This window comes from Ruditapes philippinarum, unplaced genomic scaffold, assembly GCF_026571515.1.
Source record: "Ruditapes philippinarum isolate M1 unplaced genomic scaffold, ASM2657151v2 ctg5534_1_1_1_1, whole genome shotgun sequence".
Taxonomy (NCBI): Eukaryota; Metazoa; Mollusca; class Bivalvia; order Venerida; family Veneridae; genus Ruditapes; species Ruditapes philippinarum.
The window spans coordinates 59,158-73,593 of record NW_026852949.1 but is presented as its reverse complement, the minus strand read 5'-3'; the positions used below and the strand labels follow the sequence as shown (position 1 = coordinate 73,593).

General features: G+C 32.2%; 1 long non-coding RNA gene across 1 annotated transcript; it reads right to left on the bottom strand.

Moving 5' to 3' along the window:
* Window positions 1–1,975: 1,975 nt before the first annotated feature.
* On the bottom strand, window positions 1,976–12,083 carry LOC132729033 (uncharacterized). The gene is made up of 3 exons (XR_009625563.1): window positions 11,604–12,083; window positions 7,168–7,233; window positions 1,976–2,941 (listed from the first exon to the last, which is right to left on the bottom strand). It is a non-coding gene; the product is annotated as an uncharacterized LOC132729033 (long non-coding RNA).
* Window positions 12,084–14,436: the final 2,353 nt, after the last annotated feature.

Genomic DNA, 14,436 nt, shown 5'->3' with positions numbered 1-14,436 from the left:
AGTACATAACATGGAAAAAAAAATATAACATTATATAAAATTTGGAAACATAACAAGAATTCATAAAGAGGTAATAACAGGTAGCCATGATGTTATCAGGAAACACATTCTTCAATATGCCGCTTATAAGACTTGCATTGAATGTAGGGCTGTCATTAAATATCAAAATATCGAAACAAGACTAAAATTTATTCATTTCTGTTTGTTTATAATTATACCTCTCTATTTTGCCTAATAAGAGAATTCACATTTTCCAGTTTTATTGGCTAACTTGAACTTAAAACTGTTTTCTTATGTCAGTGACAAAAATAGATAAAAAACTTTCTGTGAGTTTGTAGTATTTGTAATGTCTAACACAAGCATGCATAACACCATGATCCCAATTTATAACACATATTTAAATGCTTTTCATTGTATCTTTGTCAAACTATATCTATATATCGTCTATATTGTCTCTTGATATATCGATACAAAATTTTCCATCAATGACAGCCCTAATTGAATGTATAAATAAAAATTTCCACTTTCCATTGTATCTGTAATGGTGTTTGAAAAGTCCTGTCAGATACATATTAAAATAAGAATTGCAATATTATTGTCAATTTTATTGACCTGTCAAATATGTATACATTCAATAGTTGATCTATACAGTAAACATTGAAAACAAACTAGAAATTACCTGTTTTATTATTATTACACTTTTTAACCAGGTTTTCCGAAGGAAAAAACTGGTTATTAGATTGAGGTATGTCGGCGGGCGGGCGGGCGGGCGGATGGGCGGACGGGCGGGCGTAAACAATTTCTTCTGTGGGCAACTCCTCCTACATTTCTCAACGGATTTTGACCAAACTTTCACAGAAGCTTTGTCATCAAGTGCCCTGGCGCATATTGTCGGGGTTTTGCGATTAGATAATATTTGACCTAATTATGGCCCTTTGTTTTTTTTCCTTATATAAAATATATAGTGAACAATTTCTTCTGTGCGCAACTCCTTCTACATTTCTCAACGGATTTTGACCAAACTTCCTCAGAAGCTTTGTCATCAAGTGCCCTGACACATATTGCCAGGGTTTTGCAATTGGTATATATTTGACCTAATTATGGCCCTTTGTTTTTTTTCCTTATATAGAATATATAGTGAACAATTTCTTCTGTGCGCAACTCCTCCTACATTTCTCAACGGATTTTGACCAAACTTTCACAGAAGCTTTGTCATCAAGTGCCCTGGCGCATGTTGTCGGGGTTTTGCGATTAGATAATATTTGACCTCATTATGGCCCTTTGTTTTTTTTCCTTATATAAAATATATAGTGAACAATTTCTTCTGTGCGCAACTTCTCCTACATTTCTCAATGGATTTTGACCAAACTTTCTCAGAAGCTTTGTCATCAAGTGCCCTGACACATATTGCCAGGGTTTTGCAATTGGTTCTATATTTGACCGAATAATGGCCCTTTGTATATTTTTTCCTTATACAGAATATATAGAGAACAATTTCTTCTGTGCTCAACTCCTCCTACATTTCTCAACGGATTTTGACCAAACTTCCTTAGAAGCTTTGTTATCAAGTGCCTGGCACATATTGTCAGGGTTTTTTGATTGGATAATATTTGACCGAATTATGGCCCTTTGTATATTTTTTCCTTATACAGAATATATAGTGAACAATTCTACAGTGCGCAACTTCTCCTACATTTCTCAATGGATTTTGACCAAACTTTCACAGAAGCTTTGTCATCAAGTGCCCTGGCGCTCACTAAATTCCCATGTTTCTTCCAAGACATCATTCAAGTATTTTTTTAAAATTGTGTACATACTTTTCTTGATATCGCACAAAACACCACACGCCAATATTGTTGACAAAAGAAAATGACAAGAGACGCAAAAATGCAAAAATTAAGCAAAAATAAAGTACTGTTTACCTTTCTAAAACATTTGGGAAAAAAAGGCGAATAGACAACATAAAATTTCTCAATCATTTTTGTTTGAGGTATATTAAAAAAGCCATAATTCCTCCTAAAAGTTCAATTAAAAACAAATGCCCCTTCATGACAAAGCTTCTGTGAAATATTTTGCTGAAAACCTGGTTGCATCGCATTGCGATGTTCCTTGTTTTTCCATTTTAATAGATTTTAAACAAATTAGACAGTTATTTCATACCTACAATCGCATTCATTACAGTCATGTTATACTATATTCTAACATGACCCGCATTTTTCCCTGTTGAACATAGAAGAACCGAAAGTGTGTTTTTATGCTATAAAATCACTGTTTGACGTTCTATATTTAGACATGTGACGTAATTATTATACATGTGACGTAACCACTAAAAATGTGACGCACTAAAAATAAGTACAGAAACAAATCGGGCGCAATTTAGCTTAATATCAGGTACGGCAGCATTCATTTGTTGATGTTGTGTTAGAATTGAAATAATATATCCAAATCGGTGATTTTACCGCTTGATAAAATTACTGTATGTTGTTAGAATGCGCATCATATTATCACTTTGGCTACGCCCTCGTGATAAAATTCCTCCCATCCGAACTCCCAACAGTTATTTTATTGAGCGATAAAATTACTGTTTTGGATACATTTATACACAGTAAATATAGGTCACCGTCATGGTTTAAACAAAGGTTAAGCACTGCACATAAATTTATGAAATGCATCATAATATATAGATATTATTAACATTATTAGATACAAAAATAGACACTTGAAGTTGTATTTTGTGATGAAAATGCTGTGATTTTTAGCTCATCTGAGCTGGCTCAGGCTTTGAATGTCCATCGTCCTTTCAAAATTAGTTAAACACTCTAGTGGTCACATTCTTGCCTCATTTGTCATCAAACTTGGTCAGGCTGTTTGTCCAAGTAAATGCTTGTTCGACCCAAGTTCGATCATGTCATCTCTGATTATAAAAACTAGGTCACAGGAGCTAAAAATAGAAAAATCTTGTTAACATTCTAGTGGCTACTGTTTTGATCCAGATATCCTGGAAATTTCTCAAAAAGATTGTTAAGAAGATTTCTAGGTCAATTTTCGAATATAGGTCATCTGTGGTCAAAAACTAGATCACACAGCCCAAATATGGAAAAATCTTATTAACACTCCAGGGGATACTGATTTATCCTGAAAATTGGTCAGAAAGGCTGTTTTGATGATTTCTAGGTCATGTTCAAATATTGGTCATTTTTGGTAAAAAACTATGTCACATAGCCCAAATATGGAAAAACCTTGTTAACACTGTAGGGGCTAATGTGACTGTCGGCTTTTAAAAAAATATATTGCATTTTGCAATTACTTTTTGTGTTTTATAAAAGTCTTATTTTAAAGCAAATGTGCCCAAAAGTTTAATAATATGATATCATTACCCAAAATATAGAAATAGACATTTTCATACTCTAAAATTGCCAAATTTTATCTGTAATGTGTCAACATCTGTTGTTTTGTTGGGATTTTTTTTGGTGTTTTTAGAATAAGCACCACTATTATCTGTTTTACTTTATCACTTTTTTTTTCATGCACAAAGAAAATAAAATAACCTTTCTGGTCATATATAGCACTTTGTATATGTCATCTTAGTTTTTATCGATTAAATCAGACTTTCTTAATGTATCTGTTTTTTTAAAAATTCACTTGTTAATTAAACATGTATACCTTTAAGCAATAAAAAATAAAATAGTACTTCATTGTCTTAGTTTAATGAATTTGTGATGGAAAACTGTTAAGTCCATCCCTCTCTCATAAAATATCCAATTATATCACAATTTCCATGAAAAACAATGTTTCTAGTCCTTATTGATAGGGTTGCTATGAAAATTCTACAAAAATTGATTGTATATCTGTTCCCGTAATATCCATCCACCTATAAAAGGTGCTTACTATAAATCTCACATACGCTGAAATCTAAAACTGAAAAATAATAAAGAAATAAACTTAAGGTTTTTAATGATGTACGGTATTTAAAAGAATATTTAAGAACACCAAATTGCTTTATTTTAAAAAAAATATTTTGTTATATGAATATGAAAAATGATAACTAGAAGGAAACAAAGACAAAAGAGTTACAGAGTTGAAATATAATTGATTAAATTATGTCAATTGTTCAGTTTCTTTAATAACCTTAAAAGGTATCATCTATCCCAGCCCCTCATAAACCACTGAGATATGGATCCTAACAATATACACACAGAGGGGGGCCCCAGGCACTTTATTGGAGATTAACAAGCTGTATATTGGGAAGTGTGATATATTACAAAACAGCAGGGTGCCAATATAGGGTCATACATTAATTTTTCAAAACAGTGGGAGGACCAATCTGTTTGAGAATGCTTATTATTAAGTAAGTTATAAATTAATAAAGTCTAAGGATTGATTGAACTTAAAAATGTTATAGGCTCAAGATGAAGGCAATCAATATATGAATTTTTAAAGGTTTGTATGGGTTTTTGTTTTGTTTTTGTTTTGTTTTTCAAACTCCACCATATTATCTACATTTGACCAATTTAATCATTTAAAAAATGGATGATCATAAGTAAAGTATTATAATATATGTAATAAAACAATTTATATAATTGTCAAAATGTGTCAGTAAAATTTAATGAAATCTTTGCAAACTATTTCAAACATTTAAATTTTATTGAATGGCAATAGTTCATAGTTATGCAGTTAATCTTTATACTGCTCAAAATTGGTTTTTGGTCATTTACAAAATAGATCTACTTTGTCTAGAATCTCAGTGATCAGACTTAAGTAGATTTAAATTCAACATCAAACCATTAGATCATGAGGCATTTCAGATGTACTATGCCCTTATTAAACATATCATATACATTTCAAAATTTCAAAGCAATCTGATGTTTGGCTCTGGAGGTTTTCTTTTAAATTAAATTTTCCCTGGCATTCCAATAACATTAAATTATGGACTTAGATGAAATCTAATGTGATTTCCTAGTTGAAATATAGTATAGTTGAAATTAAATGAAGTTGAAACCAATGAAATCAAAAAGTATTTAGATGGGCCAATTAAAAAGATTTTTTTTTTAATTCATGAATTCAAAAAAAGAAGATAAACACTGTTTTCCAGTATTTTCTAAATGATTCCAAATGTTAGCTGTGAGAAATTCACCTAAATGGTGTGAAATAGGGATAAGTATGTTTTTGAATTTTTTTTTATTAAAATGATATAAATCAATTATCTTCAATTTTTAAGTGCAAATTATTCCATGCAAAAAAGATATGTAAACACACAAAATATCTCTATCTATTTAATTTTACCCATGAAATATGGTGCTATATCAGTCAAATATATTTCATATTTGTTAAAAATAATTAATGAAATATAAATATTAAAGTGGGCTGAGTCAAAACTCATATTTATTTTAAGGGACTTCTTTTGCCATTTTGTTAAAAAAAATCTGATGAATAAGAAACAACTTTTTGTTGAATTTTGTTTTGAAAACTATCTAGAATGATAGAAAATGGTCTAACTAAGAAAATAAATCCAAACACCAATATCTTTAATTCAGTCATCAAGACTGTACAGACGTTTAAACAGTTTACATGATGTCACAATGTAGGATCATAAATGGCGTGCAAAAACAGTCAAAACTAGTCCGCTAATTAAATGCTGCAAACCAATTGAATTTCACATTTATTTCACCATAAATATTCTGTATTTCGCTTTAAAAATATAATAAGAAATAAAATAAAGACACCAAAAAAATTTATGTGTATTTAATTAACTATGTCTATATTCATCAATATATTACTGGGCGCTGTATAATCTCAGTTGCTTAGCAAGCAAGGGGATTCGTAACCATTTTTCTTTGATAATGAAATTAAATAAAAAGGTTATTTTTTCGTTTGTCATGAAATATGGTATATATTTTCACTCAACATGATAAAATGCCACATGTTTTCACTCACCATCCCAGCTTGTGAAAATATGTTGCATTTTATCATTTTTCGTGAAAATATATTCCATTTCCATAATATTATTTCACTCAAATGAACAAAATTTTATATCCTCTAGTTATTGCCGGTGCAACTATGACTGTTTTTTAAAGTGATACATTTTCATCTTAGATTATAAACAATTTAATTTTTGTAAAATTTGAGATGGATTGTAAAAAGACATTGATAATTTTTTCTAACACAATCACATCAGGTTTTTCCCACCTTAAATTGTAAAATAATCATTAGAAATATAAATATCATGTTAAAATGCTGTGCAGTTTATTAGGTTAATTCCCCAGAGCTATATTATGTAACATACCAGAGAAACAGATTTTAACTTTTTGAAAAATCCAATTACTTAGTATTATTTTGCGCTGAATCATTTAATGTAGCTACCTTATATTTGTGACACTATACACTAAGAAGAAAATAACTTGCATACAGTATGTCTGGCATTCCATACTACATGCTGCTGCACTCTAGCCACTCTTTGAATTTGATTAAAATGTGTAAACATAGGTTACATTATTTATTCAAAACCAGTTTTATTTGACATTTTCTGATGTTTTAATGTTTTCTTTTAATATACTACAACAGCATCTCACAGAAGATAAATTTTAGTATTGATAAAGAATCAAATATTATTTTAATATTTGCAATTGATACTGGGATCATTATTTTTTTCATATTGGAAAGTTTTTGAAATTTATAATTATACACATTTTCATTTTTTAAACCTTGCTAGGTAAACAATAAATAAGAACATTAAAAGATAAAGGAGATAATTGCGACTGTAATACTGTTATATGTTTGTGCATATCTGTGATAATGTAATATTTATTTTATTTTATTTTAAAGAACTGCATTCATATTAAATTGCTCCCAAAAGATTTAACATTTTGTATACAAAATATCTTTTATTTTAGATAAACATCATAGTGTGAATGGTCATGAAAACAGCACATATAGAGTAGATCATAAGTACCCAGCCAAGTTTTGAGCTCAAAAAAGACATGCCTTCCAATATTTTAAAAGAATCGGGTATTTCAATTACTTAATTTTTTAAAATATATGCATTTAAGACATATTGATAATTATTCAACAAATTGTATAAAAGATTAGGATGATGGTGATGGAAATTAATCTTGTTACTACAGATTTTAACTAAAGTTTTTTCTATAAATCATAATTTGTTTAACTTACCACAATTTTCTTTTGTTGATTTGGCACCTACTCAGACATAAAAAACTGCTCTGCCAGGGAATGAATCTGAAAAAATATACCCATTCAATCGCATAAACCCTTCTTTCTCCTGATTGGCTAATTACATGACAGTTAAAATTTTACAATTTACAACATGCAGGTGTCCTGTGCTTAAACCTTTAAGGGTAAAACTTGTAGTCTTCTGTGTCTAGTGATAATTTTAATATACAATATTTTCAGATTTATCTCCCCTTGAACTTAGAATTTTCCTTATAAAATATTATTTTTACCTGTTACTTATTTATTTCTTTAGGGATCAACTTCATACTTCAAATATATGTACCTTATCATCATCCACATCTTATGTGACAAGGTTCATAACTCTAGCACCAATATTGCAAGAATTATAAACTTAGATTTTTTTACTAGAAAAATGTTATTTTTTACTATAACTTTTTTAGTTTTAAAGGTATCTACCTCAAACTTCAAATACTTAGTCCTTATCATCAATTACATTTTATGTGACAATGTTCATAACTCTTGAAGCTATTTTTACAGATTTATCTCTCTTTGAACTTAGGATTTTCTTTAAGAAATATCATAACTTCTTTACTTTTTAAAGTATCTACTTCAAACTTCAAATATATATTTCTTATCATTACACACGTTGTGTGACAAGGTTCATAACTCTAGCGTGACTATTTCTAGAATTATTCTCCTTGATCTTGAAATTTATGTTAACAAAATTTTAATGTTATTTTTTTACTATAACTTAATAGATAATTATACATAATTGATTTTCTTTCATAGTTTTGTCCTCCTTACTGCGTCCAGTATTTTATTAGTCGAGCTTCGCTGTCTCCTGTGAATGCTCTTGTTTCTTTACTTCCTATGTTGAAAATTCTGGTTGCTATGGCAACAAATACACTGAATTTCAAGATTTCTGATTCCAGTTATTACGTTTTTTTCACTATAACTTCTTTATTTCTTAAGGTATTTACTTCAAGCTTTAAATATTAGCTTCTGGTCATCAACCACATCATATGTGACAAGGTTTACAACTCTAGCAAAAATTATCAGAATTACCTCCCTTGAACTTAGAATTTTCATGAAAAAATGTTTTTTTTTAATAACTTCTTTATTTCTTAATGTATCTGCTTCAAACTTCATATGTATGTTTCTTATTATGCCCCCATTTCGAAGAAAAGGGGGTATATTGCTTTGCACTTGTCGGTCCGTCGGTCCGTAGACCAAATGGTTTCCGAGTGATAACTATAGAACCCTTAGGCCTAGGAACTTCAAACTTGGTATGGTGATTGGTCATGACCAGTAGATGACCCCTATTGATTTTGGGGTCAAGGGGTCAAAGGTCAAGTTCACATTGACCTTGTAAGCAAATACGGTTTCCGATCAATAACTAAAGAACCTTAAGGCCTAGGAACTTCAAACTTGGTATGGTGATTGGTCATGATCAGTAGATGACCCCTATTGATTTTGGGGTCAAGGGGTCAAAGGTCAAGGTCACATTGACCTTGTAAGCAAAAACGGTTTCCGATCGATAACTAAAGAACCTTAAGGCCTAGGAACTTCAAACTTGGTATGGTGATTGGTCATGATCAGTAGATGACCCCTATTGATTTTGGGGTCAAGGGGTCAAAGGTCAAGGTCACATTGACCTTGTAAGCAAAAACGGTTTCCGATCGATAACTAAAGAACCTTAAGGCCTAGGAACTTCAAACTTGGTATGGTGATTGGTCATGATCAGTAGATGACCCCTATTGATTTTGGGGTCAAGGGGTCAAAGGTCAAGGTCACATTGACCTTGTAAGCAAAAACGGTTTCCGATCAATAACTAAAGAACCTTAAGGCCTAGGAACTTCAAACTTGGTATGGTGATTGGTCATGACCAGTAGATGACCCCTATTGATTTTGGGGTCAAGGGGTCAAAGGTCAAGGTCACATTGACCTTGTAGGCAAAAACGGTTTCAGATCAATAACTAAAGAACCCTTAGACCTAGGAACTTCAAACTTGGTATGGTGATTGGTCATGACCAGCAGATGACCTATTGATTTTGGGGTCAAGGGGTCAAAGGTCAAGGTCACATTGACCTTGTTGGTAAAAACGGTTTCTGATCAATAACAAAAGAACCCTTAGGCCTAGGAACTTCAAACTTGGTATGGTGATTGGTTATATCCAGCAGATGACCTCTATTGATTTTGGGGTTAAGGGGTCAAAGGTCAAGGTCACATTGACCTTGTAGGTAAAAACGGTTTCCGATTAATAACGAAAGAACCCTTAGGCCTAGGGACTTTAAACTTGATATGGTGATTGGTCATGATCAGTAGATGACCCCTATTGATTTTGGAGTCAAGGGGTCAGAGGTCAAGGTCACATTGACTTCTTAGGTAAAAACGGTTTCAGATCAATAACTAAAGAACCCTTAGGCCTAGGAACTTCAAACTTGGTATGGTGATTGGATGAAATTGCACCAGTAGTTTATGAGGAGTAGTCCGGACAAGTTTTGTGACGGACGGACGGACAGACAGACAGACGGACAGACAGACAGACGACGGAGAAGTGATCCCTATATGTCGCCACTACTCCATAGAGGCGACACAAAAATGGTTATTTTGTGTGTAAATGTATGAATAATAGATTTATATTAAAACAAGACATTAAATAATAAAACTTAAACTAACATTTTTTTCTGTTTCTATGATGTAAAACATATACAGACTGTATATGTTTTTAAGTCCAAAGATTTTCAGTAAAATTTTATACTTCTGGTCTTCTGTCCATCAAACTGTCAGTATGCATTTGTGAGACATTATGATATGAATGTTCGTATTCATTCTATTCTTTTGAACCAATGAAAGAAAATTAAACTTTGTGGGCAAAATAATAAAATGACATGATGTGAAGAACTTTTTTGGCTTTCTCAATTCAAAATTGGCCCTGCTCTAGGGATCCATTAGTTTACATAGACTTATATATAGGAAAATGCCCAGAGCCTAGATATTTGACATGTTTCATTGCCTACAAAATTCACAATAAAATCTTGTGGCAAAAGCTTAGTTGCAATAGCATGTAGATGATATTTGACATGTTTCATTGCCTACAAAATTCACAATAAAATCTTGTGGCAAAAGCTTAGTTGCAATAGCATGTAGAAATATAGATCTGAAAGAAAAATAGGTGAATTAGTTAAATTAATGTCACCACCATGGAGGTCACTTAGTACTAAAAGGTTCAAGTACTAAAAGGTTCATTAGAATGAACCATGTTCAGGAGAAGTTTAATGAATGGGTCTCTTTTTGTGTCGCCTCTACGGAGTAGTGGCGACATATAGGGATCACTTCTCCGTCGTCTGTCTGTCCGTCCGTCCGTCACAAAACTTGTCCGGACTACTGCTCATAAACTACTGGTGCAATTTCATCCAAACTTTACAGGAATGATCAGTACCATGTCTAGTTGTGCATATTGTCAGCATTTTCCGGTTCAATGATTTTTGTCAGAGCTATGGCCCTTTAATAATTTTTAATTTTAAAGTTTGTCCGGACTACTTCTCTTATACCACTAATGCAATTTCAATGAAATTGTACAGGATTGATCTGTAGCTCAAGTCCTTGCGCATATTGCACGGGTTTTCCGGTTGAATGATTTTTGGCCCAGTTATGGCCCTTTGACAAAAAGGTGTTTTTTTCTGTGTGTTGCCAGATACACAAAAGCTTGTCCGGACTACTCCTCATAAACTACTGGTGCAATTTCATCCAAACTTTACAGGAATGATCAGTACCAAGTCTAGTTGTGCATATTGTCAGCATTTTCCGGTTCAAGGATTTTTTTCAGAGTTATGGCCCTTTAATAATTTTTATTTTTAAAGTTTGTCCGGACTACGTCTCTTATACCACTAATGCAATTTCAATGAAACTTTTTACAGGATTGATCTGTAGCTCAAGTCCTTGCGCATATTGCACGGGTTTTCCGGTTGAATGATTTTTGGCCGAGTTATGGCCCTTTGATAAAAAGGTGTTTTTTTCTGTGTGTTGCCAGATATGCAAAAGCTTGTCTGGACTAATCCTCATAAACTACTGGTGCAATTTTATCCAAACTTTACAGGAATGATCAGTACCAAGTCTTGTTGTGCACTGTCCGTCTGTCTGTCTGTCACAAAATTTGTCCCAACATGAAATTGGCCATCATGAGGCGACACATGTGATTACTGATCGCTCTTGTCTAAATTTAAGACTATTTTTGAATACTTTTAACAAATTGCATATGGGTAGTTACATATTGACCTGTTTTTCGAGCGCAGTTTTAGTATAAAGTAAATGTAAAAATATTTTAAGCATGGCTTTGTGTAATAAAAGCTAACACTTTACTCATATTTATCTGTTTCTAAGTTGTTAATATTTTAAAGTAATATTGAACCTACCTTGAAATTTCCTATCAAGTTGAAGTGACAGAAAAATCACATTGAAAATCATGTACTGGTATACCTACAAACAAGACACAAATCTAAATCTAATATAGTTATTGTAACATATACAGTGATACTAGTTATTAATCAAGCACTTTAAAGAATAAAATAAAATGGTCATTTGACCTGCACCTTTTTTTTCTAATTTCTCTTTCTTTTTTAAAACATTAAATATAAATGATAGCTAAGTAATTTAAATCAAAAACATAATTTGAAACAAAATGATTTCAGAAAAATTTATCAATTACTAAAAGCAAAGGATGCCCAAACTCATTACCTTAAGATAAATGTTACAAGTAAGTTAACTTACCCTCATTGATCATACTTTCTTGCGTGGAAATGCAACACGGTTACAAATAACAATTAAAAAAATAAGCGTATAGCAGTTAGATAAAAAACTTCAAAAAATATAACAGTGTAATATTTTATTTGAAGTATGTTTAATGAGTATGTCACATGTAATTAGCCCAGATAAATGGCTTTATGGTCCAATCTGCACTGACCTTTTTTGCAACAAAGTGATTTTTTTGGGACATCATAAGTCTTGTTATGGTAGATATTATTATTGTAGACATTGATTTTGGCATGCTTATTTTTATCATTACTTTACATCAATGCTATTTTTCTACTTTTTGCATGGAAATATAAAAGCTGTTTCAACAATATAAATTTCTTTTAGTTTTGAATTCTTTCAGCTTTAGTGCAGAATTCTTTATACATGTCACCACCAAACATATCCCATGGTGTTCAAACACCTATATTTAATCAAAGTAAAATCCTGATATTTTAACCCTTGTTAATGTCCATTAAACACATTCCAACCCAAGACACATATCCTTTTGAAAACCTGTAGAAGGCATTTATACTGAAAAAGTTCTCCCGGACAAACCTAAACCCCTCACCCCCACCCCAAAAAAGAAAGGATTCCCCTCAGTTACAATATGCAAGGCTTTCTCGCTGAAAAAAAAAATCTGGGCAAACTATTTCTAATAAAACTTGAAGGATACCTTCTGGACAATCAATAGAAGGCATTTTTGCCAAAGACCACCTTTAAACTTACTTCTAGTACCAGTCCTGGAAGGGTGCCCCTTGGACACTCTAAGGACACCATTTTTGGCTAAAAAATACCCCCCCCCTCCCTATGGACAGTCTATTTCAAAACCCCCCTTAACAGACAATAAGAATCTTACACCGGCTGCCGGTACAGACCGGAATATCTAGCTCGAGGGTAACTGTTTATGGCGGTAACGAGGCTCTGCCGAGTTTCCGCTAAACAGTTACCCGAGAGCTAGATATTCCCGTCTGTACCAACAGCCGGTGTTTGATTCTTTTTCTTGCATATTACATGTCAATTATTTTCGGAAAAGAAATCATGAAAACTGATATTCTCATTACACACTTTTTTCTTATTGTAGCGTATGAACATACAACTTCATTCATAACGGAAAAATGCCGTCATCCTAAGAATGCGATTCATTAATAAAAGGCGCGCGTCAATGACATCATTTAAAGCACGCGGCTTGTCTTACATGGGGGGTGTAAGACAGAGTTTTCTAGCACCGGTGTAAAAGGTAGATAATCCTGTCTGAGATGCAAGAAAACCCATTTCAAAACCCCCCTGCTTGAAAGCATTTCTTGCTGAGAAACAACCCATTTTTTGCTGAAAAATACCCCCTGGACAACCAATTTCTAACACCCCTGTACAGAAAACCCATTTCAATACACACCTGGACAGATACCACTTGAACACTATATGCAAGGCATTTTTAGCTCGACTATTCGAAGAATATGAGAGCTATTGTAGTCGCCCCGGCGTCGGCGTCAGCGTTGGTTAAAGTTTTTTGTAAAGTCAAATATCTCAATTATTACTTGAGATATTCAATTGAAACTTACAATACTTATTTATAGTAACAAGGTACATCAGATTGACAAGTTGGATAACTCTGCCTACAATATTGACAGAATTATGCCCCTTTTTAACTTAGAAATTTTGGTTAAAGTTTTTTGTAAAGTCAAATATCTCAATTATTGCTTGAGATATTCAATTGAAACTTACAATACTTATTTATAGTAACAAGGTACATCAGATTGACAAGTTGGATAACTCTGCCTACAATATTGACAGAATTATGCCCCTTTGGAACTTAGAAATTTTGGTTAAAGTTTTTTTGTAAAGTCAAATATCTCAATTATTGCTTGAGATATTCAATTGAAATTTAAAATACTTTTTTATAGTAACAATGTACATCAGTTTGCAAAATTGCATAACTCTGCCTGCAATATTTGCAGAATTATTTGCCCCTTTGAAACTTAGAAATTTTGGTTAAAAGTTAAAGGTCTTCAAAGATATTTACTTGAAACTTTACACATGCACTTAGGGTCATAATTGGAGGGTCATAATTGTATGTCACTGACCAAGTTCTATAACTCTATCTTGCATAAAGGCTGATTCATATCCCCTTTTCCACTTAGTCTCTTGGTTAATGTTTACATGCAAGTTTTACATATCTAAATAACTATTAAAGATATTTATTTAAAACTTCACATATGCATTTAGGGTCATAATTGTAGGTCACTGACAAAGATCTATAATTCTATCTTGCATTTAGGCTGATTTTTCTCCCCTTTTTCAACTTAGAAATTCATGGTAAGGTTTTGCTTGTAAGCTGTTATCTCAATAACTACAGAAGGGTTTGTGCCTTTTTTGGGACACTTTTATGCATTCATAATAATAAATCAGTGATTTACTTGATAAAACATCTTAATAACAAGCCTTTGTACCTTTTCT